Here is a 6468-nt window from a genome sequence, read left to right on the forward strand (position 1 = left end):
CAGTTCTCTGGGGGTGGGGCTCGGCTCAGCCCGCCGCGCTTCGTTTGGCGCGCGACCCTTGGGACTTCTTAACCGTTGTGCTATTTCTGCTTTTCGTGTGTATACAACTTTCGACCGCGATGGAAACTGCAGGCACCAGGCGTATCTGAGTGCAGTTACCAAAAAGAAACCAAAATTAACAGCTGTGCGTTAGATTAAGCCCACACCGCCTGCGAGTTGTATACAAACGAGTTATTTTAAGACTTGTTTTTCTAAAAAGTATGATTAAAAATAGCACAATATAAAAAAAATAGCACAACATAGATGACAATAAACTATTTGTAAAAAATTTTAAAAAATAGCACAATATAGACTTGTACGTGATGCATACAAATGTTCTGGTTGGAGAAATAAAAGACTTACGGTGGCTACAGTGATGGGGGTATTGCGGAGATCAACAGCTGTTACTTTTCACTTAATGATTTTAGAATGTTTGGGTTTGTTTATAGAATATATACATTCTCGTTAAAATATATATTAAACACTCCGTACTGATTGATCTTGCCCCTTTTGGCATATAGGCGTGGCGATTTCTAAAATAAATAAGGACATAAGAATTGAGTTGGTTCAACCCAAAGAGCACAGTCACTGCAAAGAACAAGCTTCTTTGACAAGGAAGCAATTGGTTCCTTTTTTTAAAGGACTTTTTTTTTTACAAATAGTTTATTGTTTTTTTAATTTTTTATTTTTTTTACAGATAGTTTATTGTTTTTTTATTTTTTATTTGTTTTTACAAATTGTTTTTTATTTTTTATTTTTTTTACAAATAGTTTATTGTTTTTTTATTTTTTATTTTTTTACAAATAGTTTATTGTTTTATTTTTTTTACAAATAGTTTATTGTTTTTTATTTATTTTTTTACAAATAGTTTGTTTTTTTATTTTTTTATTTTTTTTACAAATAGTTTATTGTTTTTTTATTTTTTTATTTTTTTTAAGGACTTTTTTTTAAAATTAAAGTTATAAATTTACTTTCTCCCACTCTGTAGCCTACAAGAAAGGAATCTTAAACATACTGGTCACTAAGTTTATTTAATTGCCAACATTATTAGCTTCAGGGATTTGGTTTGGCTTTTTAAAAAAATCTCATCTTGGGGTGCCTGGGTGGCTCAGCCGGTTGAGCATCCAGCATCCAACTTTGGCTTAGGTTATGATAAGGTTCATGGGTTCCAGCCCCAATGTAGGCTCTGTGCTGAACGCGTAGAGCCTGGAGCCTGATTCAGAGTCTGCGTCTCCCTCTCTCTGTCTCTGACCCTCCCCTGCTCGCACTCTTTCTCTCAAAAAATAAACATTAAGAGGTAAGTAAATCGAAGTTTCCTGGGGCGCCTGGGTGGCTCAGTCAAGCATTCGGCTCTTGATTTCAGCTCAGGTCATAATCTTGTAGTTCATGAGATTGAGCCCCAAGTCAGGCTCTACACTGACAGCAAGGAGGCTGCTTGGGATTTTCTCTCTCTCTCTCTCTCTCTCTCTCTCTCTCCCTCTCTCTCTCTTTCTCTTTCTGCCCGTCCCCTGGGGAAGCACACGTGTGTGTCTGCTCTCTCTCTCACTCTCTCTCAAAATAAATAGATAAATGTAAAAAAAAAAATTGGAGTTTCCTTAAATGCCAAGCAAAAGAATTGAGGTTACGGACAGAGTAAGCAAATTAGGACAGATCAGAAGGAGGTAAGTAGGTGAACTGCTTTAAACTGTGGTTTTAGCACCACCACCTTGAGCCAATTCAAGCTCTGAATAGCCTGGCCAGCCGCCTCTAGATCAACTTTCCCGCTTCTCACTGGCTCTGTGTTTTGAAAAATTCTCTTGGCAGAATTAGTAGAGTGGAGGAGCAAAGGGCAGAACTGACTAGATTAGTCCTTTTCTAATGAAATCAGAGAAGAGCAGGAAAGAAGGGAGAAGTGGTAGGATTTAAGGTGCTGGGGAGACAGATGGATGAGGCAAGGATTCTACCTTTCAAGGCATCAGTATTAAAAACTTCCCACGTGGATCAAGCACTACCCAAGGCCCAGGTGGTGAACAACATAGCCGTACTCCCCCCGTCATAGAACCTAACAGTCTGATTCTACATTTCCACCCAAAGAGATGACAGTACCACTGACACAAAGTCTGCAGGAAAGGAAAAGCTGGCTGGTTGTTGACTTTTGGACGATGCACCAGAGAACAAAGAGTTTGGTGGCAGAAAATGTGGAACTGAAGCGCAGGCTAGAGACAGAGCATTTGAGGTGGTGACTGGCTCAATGTGTAAGAACTGATGAGCTCCTCAAAGGAGAGAAGAGACAGACTGAAATAAGGCAGCTGGGGTAGAAACCACAAAGAATGAGCGAATGACCAGAAGTGCACCTAGCACCGGCTAGCTAGTGGTGCCCCAAATCTGGGAGAGTCAAGTAATGATACTGAATACTGCGGGAGTCAAAGATGAGGAACGAGAAAGCACACTGGATCTTCTCACCCTAAAAATTGTTGCCATTGTTTGTGGCTTTATGATTAAGAAAAAAATGCAGACCAGCTGCTGCTGTTTCCCTGCATTCCACCATCATCCTGTCTCACTCTGCCCTTGTACTTACTCTAGGCTTTTCTGGAAGCAAACATCTGCTTAATTTTTAGTAGAATTGTTCTCGATACCCTTCCTTCGTCCCAAGAGATGGAGACACCTTGGGACGCCTGGGTGCTTCAGTCTCAGTTAAATGACTGGTTCAGGTCATGATCTCACCGCTGTGGGTATGAGCCCTACGTAGGACTCTGCGCTGACAGCTGAGAGCCTGGAGCCTGCTTCAGATTTGGTGTCTCCCTCTCTCTCTCTCTCTCTCAAAAAATAAACATTAAAACAAAAATAATAATAATAATAAACAAAATATCCCAAAGTCTTAAAAAAGAGAGAGAGAGAGAGAGGGAGACACCTTGAGCATCTTATATTCTTTGGGACCTAAAGTCTGCAAACACATTCACAATAGACTTTTGTCCTGGTCGCAGGGCCACCTCAGATTTGCATTTACTAAGGATAACTGATTAATCTTTAAAGAATGGGGGAAACAAGATTTATCTCAGACACAGTGTTCAGAATGCTTAGAATGCTGAAAGTTTCACAATATTTATTTGACTGTCTAAAATTACAGAAGTAGTTCAAATTCCAAGTAGTTATCTTTCCAAATGTCTGGAGATGAATAGTGTTACTTAAAAAGCAAAATCCCAACAAATAATATAAAACCAGGTGCGTGCTTTTTTTAATGTTTATTTATTTTAAGAGCTATCTCAAATGAAGAAGAGGCAGAGAGAGGGAGAGAGAAAATCCCAAGCAGGCTCAGCGAGGAGTCCGGCACAGAGCTCTACTTCACAAACCGTGAGACCATGACCTGAGTCAAAATCAAGAGTCAGGCGCTCAACCAACTGAGCCACCCAGGTGCCCCCAGGCTTTTTGTTTCTCTTTTGAGAATTCATCAATTAATTTTTTGTCTATGTTGACAAGTTTAAAATATTCAGAAACATTCCCACAACAATTAATATCTAATGTAACCATTGCCTAGATTTCATATTTGTCATTTCTTCTTCAGATATATTTTAAAATAAGGGATATTTTTTAAAAAGGTGAAATTCCCCTTAATCCCATTCCCCTCCCTCTCCTGAGACAATTGTAACTATCAGTTTGGTATATATCCATTAAGTCCATATCTTTATACATTGACTATAAATTTATGAATCTGTAAACAGCAAACACAGTAGTCTATATACATACAACAAGAATTGCTGGGCCACAGTGTAGTAAGCCTTATGNATTTGTCTAAATTATGAACAAGAATCCTATTGGAATTTTGATTCAAATTGCATTGGATTAATAGATTAATTTGACATCTTTTCAGTCTGGATTCTTCCCAGATGAGAACATGACAGTTTTTTCAGGTCTCCCTTTGCATTCTTTAATAATTGTTTTATCATTCTCTCTATAGGACACTGATTGATTTTTGTATATTGATCTTACAGCCATCAATACTGCTGCATTTTGTTTTATAAGCACTGCTAGTTTTTCAGTAGATGCTCTTGAATATTTTTATGAAAACAGTAATATCATCTGTAAAAATCATCAATTTGTCTCTTCCTTTTTCTATGTCTCCTTTTCTTATCTTATAACCTTTAGAGCAATTGTTATTTTATGGAATAGTAGCAAAGATAGTGGACATCCTTGTCTTATTCCTGACTTTACTAAAAATGCTTTTAGGGGCGCCTGGGTGGCTTAGTCGGTTAAGCGTCCGACTTTCGCTTAGGTCATGATCTCGCAGTTCGTGGGTTCGAGCCCCACGTCGGGCTCTGTGCTGACTGCCAGCTCAGAGCCTGGAGACTGCTTCAGATTCTGTGTCACCCTCTCTCTCTGACCCTCCCCTGCTCACACTGTCTCTCTCTCTCTCCTAGAAATAAATAAAAACATTTAAAAAAAATGCTTTTAGAGGTCCCTGGGTGGCTCAGTCGGTTATGTGTCCAACTCTTGATTTTGGCTCAGGTCATGATCTCGCAGTTTGTGGGTTTGAGCCTCATGTCGGGCTCAGTGCTGACAGCACAGGGCCTGCTTGGGATTCTCTCTCCTTCTCTTCTCTGTCTCTTCTCTGCTCATGTCCAGGCATGTGTACTCTCAAAATAAATAAACATGAAAAAAATGCTTTTAAAATTGATGGTTTATGTAAGTTTCAGGTAGGGGTCATTTATTACATTATAAAAATTTCCTTCTCATTCATGTTTGAAAAAAATTTTTTTTGTAAATTTTTTAAAATGCTTTATTTATTTCTGAGACAGAGAGACAGCATGAGCAGGGGANGGAATAGTGTAACAGGATGATATGGAGCCTAACTGATATCTTATCCTGTCCTTAGAGATTACCAAATATCTCAGGGATTTAAGTGGACATATTGTCCAGCTGAGAACAGTTACTCTTCTCCAAGGCTAAGTTCAGATAAGGCCCAGTTCTTGACTTGAGATTCTGGTTCCCACAGCGCAATACTGGTTCAACCAGTTTGATGACTTTTAGCATTGAGAGGGTTTTTTTTTTTTTTAACGTTTATTTTTGAGAGAGTGAGAAATAGTGCACGTGTGCACAGGGAAGGGCGAAGAGAGAAGGCGACAGAGGATCCAAAACAGGCTCTGCACTGGCAGCAGTGAGCCCATGTGGGGATCGAACTCACGAACCATGAGATCAAGACCTGAGTCAAAGTTGGACATTCAACCAACTGAGCCACCCAAACACCCCAGCATTGAGAGTTTTAAGGGAGGACCAGGAGCAAAACAGGTTTTTAACCCCCTCTACCTGCCCCTCAATCAAATCTGAGACTTGTGATCACATCTTGTCTGAATGTTGCTGAACCACTCAACCGGCAGAAGAGATATAGTGAGGTTGAGTAGCATTCCCTGTTTTGGTGTGGAGGGGTTTCTGGAGTTTCTCACAGGCCAGTGGTCCCCGAAGAAGATGGCGGGGGTAGAAGGAGTTTTGCTGGTAGCCCCCAAGATGCCTCCTGCTTTGGTAATAGAACACTAGCAGCAATAGATGCCTTAGGATTCCCATTGGCAGAATGTGCTGAATTGGGGCAAAACAAGGTGAGCTTCATTCGGCATCGCCCTGTCCAACTTCCTGCCAGGCCTACGCCATAGGACCATTTGGAGAACTAGCTTTTGGATGCCTGCCACATGGAGGGAACTGATATCCAATTGGTATTACAGAGAAACCAAGATAACCAACAGAAAAGGGAGAGAAATGCCTCCATTGTCTAGCTGGGATTTTTCATATAAAGAAAACATGAATATGTCCAACTAATAAAAGTGTAACAGATTTCAAGGGCAATCATGTAAGAAAAGGTCATCCCCCCTCCCCATTTTCTTCCCTGAGTATCAAAGGGGTAATATAGTAATTTTCTATTGCTGTGTAATGAATTACCACAAATGCAGTGGCTTAAAGCAATACAAATGTATTGGCTCACAGTTGTGTGTGTCAAAAGTCCAAGTAAGCTCGACTGGGTTTCTCTGCTCCAGTTCTCACAAAGTCAAAATCAAGATTGGCCAACTTGGGTTCTTACCTGGAGGTTCTTGAGAAAAACATGCTTTCTAGCTCATTCAGATTGTTGTCCCAATTTAGTTCCTGGTAATTGTAGAACCATGGCCCCCTTTCCTTACTGATTATCAATGGAGAGCCCCACTCAGCTCATTCCTTGGCACCTGGTCCCCCTCATCTTCAAGGGTGTATTGAGTCCCCTTTATATTTCAAATCTCTAACTTACTCCTTTGCCAATAGCCAAAGAAAACTCTGAGTTTAAAGGCTCCCGTGATTAGAATTGGCCAACCTAGATAAACTCCTTTTTACTATGTGATATTGCCTCATTGTGGGCATGATACCTCATCATATTCACCAGCTTCTGCACACACTCACAGGGGAGAGAATTATACAGAGCAAGGATTGTTGATG

Source organism: Crocuta crocuta, unplaced genomic scaffold, assembly GCF_008692635.1.
Source record: "Crocuta crocuta isolate KB4526 unplaced genomic scaffold, BGI_CrCroc_1.0 scaffold97, whole genome shotgun sequence".
Lineage (NCBI taxonomy): Eukaryota > Metazoa > Chordata > Mammalia > Carnivora > Hyaenidae > Crocuta > Crocuta crocuta.